At 41.8% G+C, this 19358-nt stretch overlaps 1 protein-coding gene across 5 annotated transcripts in view; it reads left to right on the top strand.

Moving 5' to 3' along the window:
- NTPCR (nucleoside-triphosphatase, cancer-related) overlaps positions 1 to 19358 on the top strand; it is a 265027-nt gene that overhangs the window by 45851 nt on the left and 199818 nt on the right. The gene's annotated exons all lie outside the window — the stretch shown is intronic.

Raw genomic sequence — 19358 nt, 5'->3', positions numbered from 1 at the left:
TTGCTGACATTTTATTGAATCCATTTTTCCTTCTACTCGTGAGATGTTCGCTGTGCCACTGGCTGCAATACAACCCCAAAGCATGATTGATCCAACCCAATGCTTAACAGTTGGACAGAGGTTATTTTCATTAAATTCTGTTCCCCTTCTTCTCCAAACGTATCTTTTGCTCATTCCCGCCAAAAAGTAAAATTTTAACCTCATTGGTCGACAGAGCTTGTTTCCAAAATGCATCAGACTTGTCTATATGTTCATTTGCAAAGTTAAAACGCAGGTTTTTGTGGTGAGGGCGTAGAAGAGGTTTTCTTCTGATGACTCTTCCATGAAGATCATATTTGTACAAGGATCTCTTTTATGGTGGAATAGTGTACCACAACTCCAGTCTCTGACAGATCTTTCTGGAGGGATTGTGCAGTCAAATGTGGGTTTTCAATAGTTTTTCTCACAATCCTGTGAGCTGTTCTGTCTGATATTTTTCTATGGTCTTCCAGATCTTGCTTTAACTTCCACTTTTCCTAATGACTGCCAGGGGCGGGGCATTATGGGCTTATCGGCAAGGTAATTGCCAATACCGATAATGCCAAAAATCGTGATTATCGGCCGATAATATCTCCCATACCGATAAACGGTCGATCCCTACTTCTTATAGCCTTCTCCAGCTTTGCGAGCGTCAACTATTTTCAGTTTCAGATTTCTAGACAACTGCTTAGAAGAACCCATGGTGCTGATTGTTGGGGCAAGGTCAGATGAGTCTAGGGCATTTAAAACCTTTGAGATTGACATCACCTGGTCTTCCCAGATGATGATTATTGAGAACAATCCATGACACTGGCAGGTCTCAGCTTTGCAAAGGGGGCAGTGCATACTATAAATTCTCGAGGGTGCCCAAACTTTTGCAGACGCCATTTTTTTGTTTTCTGTTATTTTGAAAGTGTAAATGATGGAAAGGAAATCTAACTTTTGTTGACATATTATAAGAATGTCTAATCTGTAATTTGATGCCTTTTTGGAGATTTTTCCATCTTTCCTTGGTTTCTTGCACATTAATACACATTAATACAAATTTTTATCGGGGGTGCGCAAACTTTTTTGATCCCCACTGTATCTATACTTGTGGTTAGAGATGAGCGAACTTACAGTAAATTCGTCACAAACTTCTTGGCTCGGTAGTTGATGACTTTTCCTGCATAAATTAGTTCAGCTTTCAGGTGCTCCCGTGGGCTGGAAAAGGTGGATACAGTCCTAGGAGACTCTTTCCTCAGAATGTATCCACCTTTTCCAGCCCACCGGTGCACCTGAAGGCTGAACTAATTTACGCAGGAAAAGACATCAACTGCCGAGCAGAGAAGTTCGTGACGAATCAAATTTTCTGTTCGCTCATCTCTACTTGTGGGTATGGCATGTGGTACATCTGCAAAGTAGCTGACTTTGCTGCAGCAAGGAAAAACAGTGATGTGACATACAATGCATTTGGAACATTTTAAGACCCATTGAGTGACAATAGAAATTTAGAGATTTTAGCAAATTTATTAAAAATGAAAAACTAAAATTTTACATGGACATGAGTATTCAGACCCTATGCTATGACACTTGAACTTTTGCTCAGGGGTCTCTGACTTGTCTTGATAATCTTTGACATGTTTTTACACCTTGAATGGAGTCCACCTGTGGTAAATTTAGCAATAGCACCAACATGTGTGAAAAACACACCAAACAAGGACCCTCAATAAAATCAATATGCTGAATGATCTAAAAATGTGGGGGTACTGGGGTGAGAAGTCCTGGTACATTGAAAAATATAGTACCAATATAATTATCAAACTGGTCAGCTGCTAATAGTACAAAAAATGCAAAATGTGAATAAATAATCAAATTGAGAAAGGTGCTCTAATAGTGCATATAACTAGTGTAAAAATCAACACTGCATAAAAAAAATATTATATATATACACAATACATAAATACTTTATAGTGAAGACAAACAGTGCATGGGGTGAAGCATACAAAATAGCAATAAAAGTGGAGCATACAAAATAATAGCAAAAACAATACAGACCAGTAATAGGAAGGCAGGACTCACCCCAGACACCACACCACTATGCCAACGCATTTCGCCTGGAGCGGCTTTATTAAGGAGTGGTGTGAGCTGGGATGGTCATGGGGTATATATATATATATATATATATATATATATATGGTGCACCAATGATGAGGTAGTAACACACCTGGACCGGATAGAGGAGGAGTGCAGCAGCCGAATGTGGCAACAGACGCCACATATCATGTGGGCGCACTCATGCGCTAAACCTCACGCAGCCAGAGATACCGCAATATCAGGCACGGCACTAAGTCACATGTGGGGGCGTTCGCCCACTCATGTGAGCGTAGATGCATATGGTCTCCGTATAAGGCTACAGTTACTCTGTAGCGCTATGCGCATTGGTTCGGGTATCTAGAGGCAGTAGTGTGTGTGTGTGTGTGTGTGTGTGTGTATATGTATATATATATATATATATATATATATATATATATATATATATATATATATATATACACACACATACACACACATACATACACATACATACACATACATACACATACACACACACACACACACACACACACACTCTACTGCCTCTAGGTACCCGAACCAATGTATATGGCTACACGGACCAGGGACAGAAAAAAGGTACTAAGGATCTAAAGAGAGATGGACATGGGACTAATGGATTACATAACCGGAGATGATAATGTGGTGAGCAGGAGGAAGATCAATGGTGACTGGGGTGTTGCGATGATAGTGTGGGGTCTATTGGTGTTAACCCTTAAATGTCGCGACACCAGGGTGGGGTTTCCTCAATGTAATGGTCCTACTGCCAACTGTACCACAAACTTTAAGTACCGTAACTTTACTGTTAATTTTATGCAACGGCATATTTTATCATGCAACGGCTGCTTGATAGTCCAACAGGAAGAGAGGAAGAAAGAGAATTTAGTGACTGGCCGCCCCTTATATATTAAGGGGGTGGGACAAGGCTCATTGGTCAGCAGAACCTGTCAGTCCTGACTCAGTGAACTCTGGGTATCACCTTAAACCATTAAACCAATTTAATTAACCCCTTAACCCCTTAAGGACACATGACGTACTGGAACGTCATGTGTCCACTCCCAATCTATAACGCGGGGCCACGGCGTGGCCCCGCGTCATAGCGGTTCGGGCCCGGCCTCTAACAACGGCCGGGACCCGTGGCTAATAGCGCGCGGCATTGATCGCTGTGCCGCGCGCTATTAACCCTTTAGACGCGGCGTTCAAAGTTGAACGCCGCGTCTAAAGTGAAACCGAAAGCATGCCGGCTAGCTCAGTGGGCTGTTCGGGATAGCCGCGGTGAAATCGCGGCATCCCGAACAGCTGACAGGACAGCGGGAGGGCCCCTACCTGCCTCCTCGCTGTCCGATCGCCGAATGACAGCTCAGTGCCTGAGATCCAGGCATGAGCAGTCATGCGGCAGAATCATCGATCACTGGTTTCTTATGAGAAACCAGTGATCAATGTAAAAGATCAGTGTGTGCAGTGTTATAGGTCCCTATGGGACCTATAACACTGCAAAAAAAAAGTGCAAAAAAAAAGTGAATAAACATCATTTAACCCCTTCCCTATTAAAAGTTTGAATCACCCCCCTTTTCCCATAAAAGAAAAAACACAGTGTAAATAAAAATAAAAATAAACATAAATGGTATCGCCGCGTGCGGAAATGTCCGAATTATAAAAATATATCGTTAATTAAACCGCACGGTCAATGGCGTGCGCGCAAAAAAATTCCAAAGTCCAAAATAGTGCATTTTTGGTCACTTTTTATATCATGAAAAAATGAATAAAAAGCGATCAATAAGTCCCATCAATGCAAAAATGGTACCGTTAAAAACTTCAGATCACGGCGCAAAAAATGAGCCCTCATACCGCCCCATACACGGAAAAATAAAAAAGTTATAGGGGTCAGAAGATGACAATTTTAAACGTATTAATTTTCCTGCATGTAGTTATGATTTTTTCCAGAAGTCCGACAAAATCAAACCTATATAAGTAGGGTATCATTTTAATCGTATGGACCTACAGAATACATATCAGGTGTCATTTTTACCGAAAAATGTACTACGTAGAAACGGAAGCCCCCAAAAGTTACAAAACAGCGTTTTTTTTTAAATTTTGTTGCACAATGATTTTTTTTCCCGCTTCACCATAGATTTTTGGGCAAAATGACTGACGTCATTACAAAGTAGAATTGGTGGCGCAAAAAATAAGCCATCATATGGATTTTTAGGTGTAAATTTGAAAGAGTTATGATTTTTTAAAGGCAAGGAGCAAAAAACGAAAATGCAAAAACGGAAAAACCTCCGGTCCTTAAGGGGTTAAGGACCAGGGGTTTTTCCACTTTCATTTTTTCCTCTTTACTTTAAAAAAATCATAACTCTTTCAATTTTGCACCTAAAAATCCATATGATGGCTTATTTTTTGCGGCACCAATTCTACTTTGTAATGACATCAGTCATTTTACCCAAAAATCTACGACGAAACGGGAAAAAAATCACTGTGAGACAAAATTGAAGAAAAAAAACGCCATTTTGTAATTTTGGGGGCTTCTGTTTCTGCGCCGTACATTTCTCGGTAAAAATTACACACTTTCATTATTCTGTAGGTCCATACGATTAAAATGATACCCTACTTTTATAGGTTTTATTTTGTCGTACTTCTGAAAAAAATCATAACCTCATGCAGGAAAATTTATACGTTTAAAATTGTCATCTTCTGACCCCTAGAACTTTTTTATTTTTCTGCATATGGGGCGGTATGAGGGCTCATTTTTTTGCACCATGTTTTTAGCGGTACCATTTTTGTATTGATTGGACATATTGGTCGCTTTTTATAAATTTTTTCATGATAGAAAAAGTGACCAAAAATACACCATTTTGGACTTAGGAATTTCTTTGCGCGTACGCCATTGACCATTTAATTAAAGGTATTTTTATTACTCGGACACTTCCGCACGCGGCAATACAACATATGTTTATTTTTCTTTACACTTTTTTTTTTTTTATGGGAAAAGGGGGGTGATTCAAACTTTTATTATGGGAGGGGTTAAATGATCTTTATGCACTTTTTTTTTTCCACTTTTTTTTTTTTTTTTTTTTGCAGTGTTATAGCTCCCATAGGGGGCTATAACACTGCATACACTGATCTTTTACATCAATGAATGGTTTCTCATAGGAAACCATTAATCGATGATTCTGCCGCTTGACTGCTCATGCCTGGATCTCAGGCACTGAGCAGTCATTCAGCGATCGGACACCAGGAGGCAAGGTAGGAGACCCTCCTTGTGTCCCAGGGCTGTTAGGGATGCCCCGATTTCGCCGCGGACATCCCGAACAGTCCCCTGAGCTAACCGGCAGTGATTTACTTTTACTTAAGACGCGGCGTTCAACTTTGAACACCGCGTCTAAAGGGTTAATAGTGCGCAGCACCGCGATTAGCCTATGGTCCCAGCCGTTGTTAGATGCCGGGCCTAACCCGCTATGACGCGGGGCCACGCTGTGGTCCCGCGTTGTAGAAAGGGAAAGGACACAGGACGTACCGATAAGTCCTTGGTCCTTAACAGGTTAAAGGCACGTGACCTCTAAGGTCCTATACAGAGGTATTCCTATATAACATATTAAATATATGTATAAATACATTAAATACCATTTATATGAGGCAACTAGGGGTTAGTCCTACAGGAGAGCCCTATTGATATTGAGGGACTCTGGCTGAGGGGACTTTCGACAAAGGGACAGGACCAGGTCCTGTATCGGGACACCACGATATGAAAAGATTATTATTATGTAAGAATGAAAAATAAATATGGAAAATAGACATGGTCATTGTGATTATTGGACTGAATTTTTTTTTTTTAAATATATGAAACAATAAGTGGAAATTGAGTTATATACACGTGTGTGTGTGTGTGTGTGTGTGTGTGTGTGTATATATATATATATATATATATATATATATATATATATATATACACAAACATGCATATAAGATATATGATACAATAATAAATGGAAATTTACATATGTGTGTGTGTATATAGGGGTGTAATGGTGTTACACAGGGGTGTAATGGTGTTAGAGAAGGGAGAAGGAAGAGAGTTTAGCAAAGGTTATAGGAAATTTTGATAATGGGATAAGAAGCTTAAATCCACATTGAGTCCTCTGTTCTTCGAGTCATAAAGAACTATTATTTTGGCTTCAAATGTCTTTCTTTCCTGGGTGTTCTTGAAGTTTCCTTTCAGGATCTTGATTTTGAGGTCCTGTAGGGAGTGACCTGTTTGGGTGAAATGGCGTCCAACTGGGGTGCACTAGTCCTTTTCTCTATGGTTGTTGATGGACGATCTGTGGAGGTTCATCCTTTTATTGAGTGGCTGACTGGTCTCACCAATGTAACATCCCAGGTCACACTTGGTGCATTGTATCATGTAGACTACATTCTCTGTGGTGCAGGAGTATTGTCCCTTGATGTTGTATGTCTTGTTGTTGAGGGAGGCCTCAGAATTTGTGCAGATGTGTTGACAGAGTTTACAGCGCGGTTTGGCGCAGGGTTTGGTCCCATTGTCTGTATCTGATGTGTCTGTGGGTAGTTTCCTATTGACCAGCTTTTATTTTAAGTTGGGTGGTTGTCTGAAGGCCAAGATGGGTGGTTCAGGGAAGATTTGTTTTAACACCTCATCTTCTGCTAGTATTGGCTGCAGGTGTTTAATGATTTTGCGTATTTCCTCAAGGGTGGGATTGTATGTGGTTACCAGTGGTATGCGTAATGAGGTTTGTTTCTCTCTGTATTGCAGCAGGTGTTCACATGGTGTTTGAAGAGCAGAGTGGATTTTCTTATGGATGGTCCTTGGTTTGTAACCTTTTTGTTTAAATTTCTCAGCTAGCGTTTGTAGATGTGTGTCTCTGTCATCAGGGCTGGAGCAGATGCGGTGGTACCTGATGGCTTGGCTGTATATGATGCCTTTCTTGGTGTGGGACGGATGGGAACTTGAATTGTGTAGATAGCTGGATCAGTCTGTGGGTTTTCTGTATACAGATGTCTGTATTGTGTCCTTGTTTATAGTTATAGTGGTGTCCAGAAAGTTTACACTTTCTTTAGAGAAGTCCATTTTGAGTTTGATGGATGGATTAAATGTGTTGAAGGCATCATGAAATTGTTTGAGTTTATTCTCTCCTTCAGTCCAAACAATGAAAATATCATCAATGTATCTGTAGTATCTGTAGGGTTTGTGAATTTGGGTATTCAGGAATCGCTCTTCAAGGTCAGCCATGAACAGATTGGCATATTGTGGTGCCATCCTGGTCCCCATAGCAGTTCCCATCATCCTTAGGTATATTTCACTGTTGAAGCGGAAGTAGTTATGTGTGAGAATGAATTCTATTAGTTTGGTGATGATCTGAGGGCTGTATTTCTGGTTGTGGGTCTGGGAGGAGAGTAACAGTGAGCAGGCCTCAATTCCATCTCTGTGTGGGATGTTACTATACAGAGATTCTACGTCCATTGTTACCAATATGGAGTTGGCAGGCAAATTCGTAATCTGACCCAGTTTGTTAAGAAAGTCAGTGGTGTCCTGTATGAAGCTGCTGGTGCGTGTAACAAAGGGTTTTAGTGTGTTTTCTACCAAACCAGATATCTGTTCAGTTAGTGTGTCCATACTTGTTATTATTGGTCTGCCAGGGTTTCCAGATTTGTGGATTTTTGGGAGCATGTAGAATGTCCCTGTTTTGGGATTGGTGGGTATAAGTGTCCCTAATCCTTTTTGTCCTTTGGGAATGATTGAATCAATTTTCTTAGTTCCATGGTGAATTATTTGGTGGGGTCTTCTGTCAGTTTCTTGTAGTATGTAGTGTCTGACAATTGTCGGTTTCCCTTTTTGATGTAGTCCTGGGTGTTCATGATCACTACTGCTCCTCCCTTGTCTGCTGGTTTGATTGTGATGGCTTGATTATTTCTTAAGTTTTTGTGAGCCTCTCTTTCCAATACTGAGAGGTTGTAGTAGGTTTTATGGTGGTGTTTAGTGACTATGGATGCTGTTCTTAGTCTGAAGCTTGCAATGTAGCTGTCCAGTTTGCTGTTACGTCCTGGTGCTGGGGTGAAGTGGGAATTCTTTTTCTTGATGTTGTAATCCAAGGTGGTAGTGGTTGTGTCCCCTTTGTCATGAAATAATTCTTTAAGTCGTAGTCTTCTAAAGAATTCTTCCAAGTCTGAGTATAGTTTAATGTCATCTAGTTTGGTGCTTGGACAGAATGAGAGTCCTTTAGAGAGAACAGATCTCTCAGGCTTGGAAAGTTCATAATCTGAAATGTTTATAATTCCAGAGTTGTCTGTATTGATGTCAGGCGTAATTGTGGGACCATTGGTTGTTTCAGTCCTTCTATTGTTTGTAGTGATCCTAATATTCCTCTGTTTGGTGCTTGTAGAAATTTTGGGAGAGTTTGCCCAGTTTCTTCTTTTTCTTCATGAAAAGATCTCTTATTTGGTGGTTGTGGAAGTTTTGCATATCCATTCCCATTTGTTTGGCCATGTGTTGTTCCTGTTCTTGTAAAAACTAAAGTAGGGATGTTTTTGTATTTTGAATGTCTTGTATTTTCCTGTATAGAAGGTGGATAAGATGGTTCCTAAGTTTTTCGCTGGTGCGTTGGCAGAGATCTTGAGCATATTGCGAGTTATGCGTTGTAGCAACTGGATTTTTGATCCTTAGTCCCTTGGGGTGAGTCTTCTTTTCTTACAGTGAGACAAGAAGTATATATCACGGTGAAGCTGTGTTTCCTTTCTTGTGAGCTTGAAGATTTGCATTGTTAAGCGGCTGTATGCGGTATCTTCCATAGTAGATTAGTTAGGAGTAGCCGTATTAGTCTATATATATATATATATATATATATATATATATATATATATATATATATATATATACATGCATATAATCATACACATACATATACAAACACTGATGATGATAATGATTGATTGGAGAAGGAAGGGGGGAGAGGGACATGTGGCACCTTAGTCTAAAGGGGCGACACGCCTTCTTTACCGTGAGGACTGTGAATTTATGGAACGGTCTACCTCAGGAACTGGTCACAGCAGGAACAATTAACAGCTTTAAAACAGGGTTAGATACATTCCTGGAACAAAATAACATTAATGCTTATGCAGAATTATAAAACTACATCCCTTTCCCTTATCCCCTTACACCCTTCCCTTCAATTCCCTGGTTGGACTTGATGGACGTATGTCTTTTTTCAACCATACTAACTATGTAACTATGTGACATAGTGCAAAGATGATGAATAAGAATAAGTCAAAATTGATTGTGCTCACATTTAGTAGCACATGCATAGAGATATAACATATACAGTAGTGAATAAATACATTTGACAATATATCAATGGTTGAAAACCGTACAAAGAAAATAAAGTGAAGACAGTTACTAAAATGAACCAGTTACATATACCGATGGGGGGCCCCCCATTATATATAGTGACTGTGAGCACAGTCAATTTGTATGCATGTGCCTGTATATGTGATATACAGACACATAAAAGATACATTAGGAAGTTGACATTGTATAACAAATGTATGTGCATACATAAAACATGCATGGAAAGAGGGGGGGGGGGAGAAAAGGGAGGGGACCAGGAGGAAAGGGAGTGGGGGGTAATTGTAGGAGATGACAGTCGATCCACATATGAGAGTACCTAAGGTCATAAAAGAAAAAAAGAATAAGGGTAATAGAAATGAAAAAATGTATGCATGAACTAAACCATAGAGACATGTATGACAAACAAGGTAGAGAGGAAACTGGGGTAATAGTTAAAAAAAAAAAAAAAAGTGTGAGTGTAAGTACACGTGCACCTGGGAATACTAGCATTTCCACTGTACAAAAGTCATGAAGAAAAAGGAAAGATGACTTGTTCATGACTTTTGTACTGTGGATATGCTAGTATCCCCAGGTGCACGTGTACTTACACTCACACTTATTTATTTTTTTATGCTCACCCCAGTCTCCTCTCTATCTTGTTTGTCATACATGTCTGTATGGTTTAGTTCATGCATTCATTTTTTCATTTCTATTACCCTTAATTATTATTCTTTATTTTCCTTTTATGACTTTAGGTACTCTCACGTGGATCGACTATCGTCTCCTATAATTACCCCCCACTCCCTTTCCTCCTGGTCCCCACTATCCGGTCCAGGTGTGTAACTACCTCATCATTGGTGCACCTTATATATAAATACCATTATACATTAGTTATGTTTTGTATTTTATATATATATATATATATATATATATATATATATATATATATATGTTATATATTATGCAGTGTTGAGTTTTACACTACTTATATGCACTATTAGAGCACCTTTCTCAATTTGATTTATTCACTTTTTGCATTTCTTACAATTTCACTCACAAAAAACAGCTGGCCAGTATGATAATTATATTGCTACTATATTTTTAAATGTCCCAGGACTTCTCACCCCAGTACCCCCACTTTTTTTTTTTTTTTATCATTCAGCATATTGATTTTATACTCTGTTCTTCTTTTTTAATAAAACTATTATCCTGCTGTATGCATACTATTTTTTATATGTATTGATAAAAATATATATATTTTTATATACATCTATTTATTACCTTGATTTTATTGGGGGTCCTTGTTTGGTGTGTTTTTTCACACATGTAGGTGCTATTGCTAAATTGGTTGTTCATAAGTGAACCCCCTCTCTTTATTGGCACGTAGGAAGGACATTTCTCTTTTTCAGTGTTATTGTGGTAAATTTAGTTGATTGGACATGATTTATAAAGACACACTGCTGTTTGTATAAGGTCTCACAGTTAAAAATGCATATCAGAGCATACCTTATTTTTCGCCCTATAGGACGCACCGGCGTATAAGACGCACCCAATTTATAGGTGCAAAATCTAAAAAAATTAAATTTTTATCCCAATAGTGGTCTTCAACCTGCGGACCTCCAGATGTTGCAAGACTACAACTCTCAGCATGCCCGGACAGCCGTTGGCTGTCCGGGCATGCTGGGAGTTGTAGTTTTGCAACATCTGGAGGTCCGCAGATTGAAGACCACTGCATAGAAGGTAATACTCGCGTGTCCCCGCCGCTCCGGACCCGTCACCGCTGCCCTGGATGTCGCTCCATCGCTGTCGCCGTGTCCTCGTCGCTCCGGAACGTCTCTGCTGCCGGCCGGGTATCCTCGCTCTCCGTCGCCGCCATCACATCGTTACGCACGCCGACGCACGTACGCGACGACGAGGAAGGAGAGCGCCGGCCATACAGGGGATCCCTGAACGGAGAAGACACAGAGGAGGCAGGTAAGGTCCCTCACGGTGTCCTGTAATCACTAACCCGGCTATTCAGTCGTGCTGTTCGGGACCGCCGCGGTGAAATCGTCTTGTATTAGCCGCGGGTCCCGGCCATTGATGGCCGCAGGGACCACCGCGATAGGGGTGTATTCGCCGTATAAGACGCACAGACTTTTCCCCCCCAGTTTTGGGGAATAAAAAGTCCGTCTTATACGGCGAAAAATACGGTAATTTCTAAATGGAAGAAGTCTTGCTTGAGCTGGCTGCCCCACCAAATTAAGTAAATGGCAAGAGAAGGGCCTTGTAAGGACATGTTTACATGTCTGAATTTCTATGCCAAATTCTGCATTGAAATCTGGCGTAGAGATTCTGCTGCAGCAGAGTCCTGTTGAATTCAATGGGATTCTGCTGCGCTGTGCACATGGCAGAATTTCCTTGCCAGATGTTTCCGGCACAGAAATTGTATTTTCCTTGTCCGCGTCACGCCCCCTCAATACATCTCTATGGCAGAGCCGGAGATTGCCGAAGGCAGCGCTTCGGCTCTGCCAAAGAGTTGTATTGAGGGGGCGTGTTGGCCGCCGCTTCGTGCGGAGGTCGACACGCCCCCTTCCCGCGTACAGGAGATCGCAGGGGGCCCCAGCGGTCGGACCCCCCGCGATCTGCAACTTATCCCCTATCCTTAGGATAGAGGATAAGTTGTTCTCCACTGGGTCACCACTGGACTACTCCTTTAACCCCTTAAGGACTCAGGGTTTTTCAGTTTTTGCACTTTCGTTTTTTCCTCCTTACCTTTTAAAATCATAACCCTTTCAATTTCCCACCTAAAAATCCATATTATGGCTTATTTTTTGCGTCGCCAATTCTACTTTGCAGTGACATTAGTCATTTTACCCAATGGCGAAATGGAAAAAAAAATCATTGTGCGACAAAATCGAAGAAAAAACGCCATTTTGTAAATTTTGGGGGCTTCCGTTTCTACGCAGTGCATATTTTGGTTAAAATTACACCTTATCATTATTCTGTAGGTCCATACGGTTAAAATGATACCCTACTTATATAGGTTTGATTTTGTCGCACTTCTGGAAAAAATCATAACTACATACATGTAAATTTATACGTTTAAAAATGTCATCTTCTGACCCCTATAACTTTTTTATTTTTCCACGTACAGGGCGGTATGAGGACTAATTTTTTGCGCCGTGATCTGAAGTTTTTATCGGTATGAATTTTGTTTTGATCGGACTTTTTGATCACTTTTTATTCATTTTTTAATGGTATAAAAAGTGACCAAAAATGCGCTTTTTTTGACTTTGGAATTTTTTTGCGCGTACGCCATTGACCGTGCGGTTTAATTAATGATATATTTTTATAGTTCGGACATTTACGCACGCGGCGATACCACATATATTTATTTATTTTTTTTTTTTTTTACAGTTTAATTTTTTTATGGGAAAAGGGGGGCGATTCAAACTTTTATTAGGGAAGGGGTTAAATGACCTTTATTAACACTTTTTTTTGCAGTGTTATAGGTCCCATAGGGACCTATAACACTGCACACACTGATCTTTTACACAGATCACAGGCGTGTATTAACACACCTGTGATTAGTGTTATCGGCGCTTGACTGCTCCGGCCTGGATCTCAGGCACGGAGCAGTCATTCGCCGATCGGACACCGAGGAGGCAGGTAAGGGCCCTCCCGGTGTCCTGCAAGCTGTTCGGGACGCCGCGATTTCACCATGGCGGTCCCGAACAGCCCGACTGAGCAGCCGGGTCACTTTCACTTTCACTTTAGAAGCGGCGGTCAGCTTTGACCGCTGCTTCTAAAGGGTTAATACCGCACATCGCCGCGATTGGTGATGTGTGGTATTAGCTGCGGGTCCCAGCCGTTGATGAGCGCCGGGACCGGCGCGATATGATGCGGGATCGCAGCGCAGGACGTAAATATACGGGAGCCGGCGCAGGACGTAAATATACGTCCTGCGTCGTTAAGGACTTAGACAATTTTTTATTTTTACGTTTTAGTTTTTTTCCTCCTCGCCTTCAAAAAATCATAACTTTTATATTTCCATCCACGGACTAGTATGAGGGCTTGTATTTTGCACGACCAGTTGTCTGTTGTAATGCCATCACTCATTTTACCATAAAATGTATGACACAACCAAAAATATATTATTTGTGTGGGGAAATGAAAAAGAAAACCACAATTTGGCTAATTTTGAAAGATTTAGTTTTCACACCGTACAATTTACGGTAAATATGACGTGTTCTTTATTGTTTGGGTCAGTACGAGTTAAAAGGATACCCATAATAACATACTTTGCTATTACTGTTGCGCTTAAAAAAACCCCGCAAACTGTTTAACCAAATTAGTATGTTAAAAATCCCCCCGTTTTGAAGACCTATAACTTTCATTTTTCCGTATAAGCGGCGGTATGAGGGCTCACTTTTTGCGCCGTGATCTGTACTTTTTATTGATACCATATTTTCTTATATGAAACTTTTTAACCCCTTTAAGGACACATGACGTTCTCATACGTCTCCATTTCCGAGTCCTTAAGGACACATGACGTATGAGAACGTCATGTGTTTTACCGCCCCCCCGCAACCATCTGGAGCGGAGCCGGTCCCCGATGCCTGCTGAAATCGTTCAGCAGGCATCGGGGCATATTGCCCAGGGGGGTCATTATGACCCCCCATGTCGGTGATGGCCGCAGATCGCTGGACAATTCAGTCCAGCGATCTGCGGCGGATTCCGGGTCAATCGGGTCTCCAGTGACCCGGTGACCCGGAATTATTGGCTGATCGGGGCCGTCAGACACGGCCCCGAACAGCCAGAGCCAGCAGGGGTGAGGTGGCACTGGTGCCACCTCACGATCGCCCTGATTCGTCGGCCGGATTACCGGCCGACCAATCAGGGCGCCTGCTGCGGGTGTCACTCCCGCAACCCGCTCCGCCCCTCTTCCGGAGGACGTGAGCGGGTGCGGGACGTGCACCCCGGGTGCGGGGGACCCCAATCCCCGGCGCCCCTGTTGGGATCGGGGCCCCAGGAGCAGCGGCGGCGGCGGAGACGACGAGGGACTGACCTGTGCGGCGAGGATCGTTGGAGGTGAGTGACAGCCTCCTGCTGTTGCTTAGCAACAGCTCCCAGCATGCAAAAAGGGCATGCTGGGAGCTGTAGTTATGCAACAGCAGGAGGCAGACCACCACAACTCCCAGCATGCCCTTATGGGCATGCTGGGACTTGTAGTTTTGCAACAGCTGGAGGCACATTCTTTCTATGGAAAAGTGTACCTTCAGCTGTTGTGTAACTACAGCTCCCAGCTTGCACAATCAGCTAAAGTGCATGCTGGGAGTTGTAGTGGTGCATCTGGTGGTTGCATAACTACAACTCCCAGCATGCCCGTTGGCTGTCGGTGACTGCTGAGAGTTGTAGTTTTGCAACAGCTGAAGGCACACTGAGTTAAGTAGCAAACCAGTGTGTCTCCAGCTGTTGCATAACTACAATCCCCAGCATCCCCAGCCAAAGTAGTATGCCTCCAGCTGTTGCATAACTACAACACCCAGCATGCCCTTCCGCTGTCCGTACATGCTGGGGGTTGTAGCTTTTGCAACAGCTGAAGGCACACTGGTTGCAAAACACTGAGTTTGTTACCAAACTCGGTGTTTCACAACCAGTGTGCCTCCAGCTGTTGCAAAACTACAACTCCCAGCATGCACTGATAGACCGTACATGCTGGGAGTTGTAGTTTTGCAACAGCTGGATGTTCCCCCCCCCCCAATGTGAACGTACAGGGTACACTGACATGGGCGGAGGATTATAGTAAGTATCCGGCTGCAAGTTTGAGGTGCGGCAAAATTTCTGCCGCAGCTCAAACTGCCAGCGAGAAACTACTGTGAACCCCCCGCCCCTGTGACTGTACCCTAAAAACACTACACTACACTAACACACAATAAAATAAAAAGTAAAAAACACTACATATACACATACCCCTACACAGCCCCCCTCCCCTCCCCAATAAAAATGAAAAACGTCTGGTACGCCACTGTTTCCAAAACGGAGCCTCCAGCGGTTGCAAAACTACAACTCCCAGCATGCACTGATAGACCGTACATGCTGGGAGTTGTAGTTTTGCAACAGCTGGATTTCCCCCCCCCCAATGTGAACGTACAGGGTACACTCACATGGGCGGAGGATTACAGTAAGTATCCGGCTGCAAGTTTGAGCTGCGTCAAATTTTCTGCCGTAGCTCAAACTGCCAGCGAGAAACTACTGTGAACCCTCCGCCCGTGCGACTGTACCCTAAAAACACTACACTACACTAACACAAAATAAAATAAAAAGTAAAAAACACTACATATACACATACCCCTATACAACCCCCTCCCCAATAAAAATGAAAAACGTCTGGTACGCCACTGTTTCCAAAACGGAGCCTCCAGCTGTTGCAAAACAACTACTCCCAGTATTGCCAGATAGCCGTTGACTGTCCAGGCATGCTGGGAGTTTTACAACAGCTGGAGGCACCCTGTTTGGGAATCACTGGCGTAGAATACCCCCATGTCCACCCCTATGCAAGTCCCTAATTTAGGCCTCAAATGTGCATGGCGCTCTCACTTTGGAGCCCTGTCGTATTTCAAGGCAACAGTTTAGGGCCACATATGGGGTATCGCCGTACTCGGGAGAAATTGGGCTTAAAATTTTGGGGGGTATTTTCTGCTATTACCCTTTTAAAAAATGTAAAATTTTTGGGAAAACAAGCATTTTAGGTAAAAAAATATATATTTTTTTACATATGCAAAAGTCGTGAAACACCTGTAGGGTATTAAGGTTCAAATTACCCCTTGTTATGTTCCCCGAGGGGTCTAGTTTCCAAAATGGTATGCCATGTGTTTTTTTTTTTTTGCTGTCCTGGCACCATAGGGGCTTCCTAAATGCGGCATGCCCCCAGAGCAAAATTCGCTTTCAAAAAGCCAAATGTGACTCCTTCTCTTCTGAGACCTGTAGTGCGCCAGCAGAGCACTTTTCACACCCATGCGAGGTGTTTTCTGAATCGGGAGAAATTGGGCTTCAAATTTTGGGGGGTATTTTCTGCTGTTACCCTTTTTAAAATTGTAAAAATTTTGGGAAACCAAGCATTTTAGGTAAAAAAAATATATATTTTTTTACATATGCAAAAGTCGTGAAACCCCTGTAGGGTATTAAGGTTCACATTACCCCTTGTTACGTTCCCCGAGGGGTCTAGTTTCCAAAATGGTATGCCATGTGTTTTTTTTTTGCTGTTCTGGCACCATAGGGGCTTCCTAAATGCGGCATGCCCCAGAGCAAAATTTGCTTTCAAAAAGCCAAATGTTACTCCTTCTCTTCTGAGACCTGTAGTGCGCCAGCAGAGCACTTTTCACCCCCATATGGGGTGTTTTCTGAATCGGGAGAAATTGGGCTTCAAATTTTGGGGGGTATTTTCCGCTATTACCCTTTTTAAAAATGTAAACATTTTGGGAAAACAAGCATTTTAGGTAAAAAATTTTTTTTTTTTTTACATATGCAAAAGTCGTGAAACACCTGTAGGGCATTAAGGTTCACGTTACCCCTTGTTACGTTCCCCGAGGGGTCTAGTTTCCAAAATGGTATGCCATGTGTTTTTTTTTTTTTGCTGTTCTGGCACCATAGGGGCTTCCTAAATGCGGCATGCCCCCAGAGCAAAATTTGCTTTCAAAAAGCCAAATGTGACTCCTTCTCTTCTGAGACCTGTAGTGCACCAGCAGAGCACTTTTCACCCCCATGCGAGGTGTTTTCTGTATCGGGAGAAATTGGGCTTCAAATTTTGGGGGGTATTTTCTGCTATTACCCTTTTTAAAAATGTAAAATTTTTGGGAAACCAAGCATTTTAGGTAAAAAAAATATATATATTTTTTTACATATGCAAAAGTCGTGAATCACCTGTAGGGTATTAAGGTTCACTTTACCCCTTGTTACGTTCCCTGAGGGGTCTAGTTTCCAAAATGGTATGCCATGTGTTTTTTTTTGCTGTCCTGGCACCATAGGGGCTTCCTAAATGCGGCATGCCCCCCAAAAACCATTTGTCGCTCCTTCCCTTCTGAGCCCTCTACTGCGCCCGCTGAACAATTAACATAGACATATGAGGTATGTGCTTACTCGAGAGAAATTGGGTTTCAAATACAAGTAAAAATTTTCTCCTTTTTATCCCTTGCAAAAATTCAAAAATTGGGTCTACAAGAACATGCGAGTGTAAAAAATGAAGATTTTGAATTTTCTCCTTCACTTTGCTGCTATTCCTGTGAAACACCTAAAGGGTTAATACACTTACTGAATGTTTTTTTGAATACTTTAGGGGGTGTAGTTTTTATAATGGGGTCTTTTATGGGGTATTTCTAATATGAAGACCCTTCAAATCCACTTCAAAACTGAACTGGTCCCTGAAAAATAGTGAGTTTGAAAATTTTGTGAAAAATTTCAAAATTGCTACTGAACTTTGAAGCCCTATGGTGTCTTCCAAAAGTAAAAACTCATAAATTTTATGATGCAAACATAAAGTAGACATATTGTATATGTGAACCCAAAAAAAATATATTTTGAATATCCATTTTCCTTACAAGCAGAGAGCTTCAAAGTTAGAAAAATGCAAAATTTTCATTTTTTTCATCAAATTTTGGGATTTTTCACCAAGAAAGGATGCAAGTTACCATAAAATTTTACCACTAAGTTAAAGTAGAATATGTCACGAAAAAACAATCTCGGAATCAGAATGATAACTAAAAGCATTCCAGAGTTATTAATGTTTAAAGTGACAGTGGTCAGAATTGCAAAAAACACTCCGGTCCTTAAGGTATAAAATGGCCTGGTCCTTAAGGGGTTAATACTTTTTATTTTTTTTTATAAATTTTTTGGGAATAAAATGTTATAAAAAAAAAGCAGCTATTTTTGACTTATTTTTTTTACGTTCACGCCGTTCACCGTACGGTATCATTAACATTTTATTTTAATAGTTGGGATAATTACGCACGCGGCTATACCAAATATGTATTAAAAAAAATGTTAAAATTTTTGGGGCGTGAAATAGGGAAAATGGGACACTTTACGTTTTTATTGGGGGAGGGGGTTTTTCACATTTTCTTTTTCTTTTACTTTTTTAACTTTTATTTTTACACTTTAATAGTCTCCATAGGGGACTATTTATAGCAACCATTCGATTGCTAATACTGTTCAGTGCTATGCATAGGACATAGCACTGATCAGTATTATCGGTCATCTTCTGCTCTGGTCTGCTCGATTGCAGACCAGAGCAAAAGACCCGTTGAAGGCAGCGGAGGCAGATGAGGGGACCTCCGTCTGCCGTTCTGGGTGATCGGATCACCGCGGCAGCGCTGTGGGCGATCCGATCATCCATTTTAGTGACCGCGATGCTGAAGATGCCGTGATCTGTATTGATCATGGCATCTGAGGGGTTAATTGAGGACATCCGCGCGATCGCGCATGTCCGCCATTAAGGGCGGGTCCCTGGCTGCTAACAGCAGCCAGGACCTGCCGCGCATGACTCGAGCATCGCTCCGATGCTTGCGGTTATGCAAAGGACGTAAATGTACGTCCTGGTGCGTTAAGTATCAGCTCACCAGGACGTACATTTACGTCCTGCGTCATTAAGGGGTTAACTGCTAGGCACTTATACCCCAAGTGCCTGTCTTAAAGTGTAAAACTGGTTAAAAAGGAAGGGATTGCAGTCCTCAGGTGTTCTACTATGGGATAAATGGAAAGCTGGGTAAGTGGAGAAAAGGAAGGAGGGGAAATTGAACTGGAACAAGAGAAGAGAGTAAAAAAAAAAATAGTATGATCAGACCACATTGTGGTAAAAAATTGGCGATATTTAACCTATACATACAATGGTGGAACCAAGTGAAGGGGGGGGGGGGGTACGCTGAGCCCTAGC

The sequence above is a fragment of the Hyla sarda genome, chromosome 3, assembly GCF_029499605.1.
Source record: "Hyla sarda isolate aHylSar1 chromosome 3, aHylSar1.hap1, whole genome shotgun sequence".
Lineage (NCBI taxonomy): Eukaryota > Metazoa > Chordata > Amphibia > Anura > Hylidae > Hyla > Hyla sarda.
This window is presented reverse-complemented; position numbering and strand designations above follow the sequence as displayed.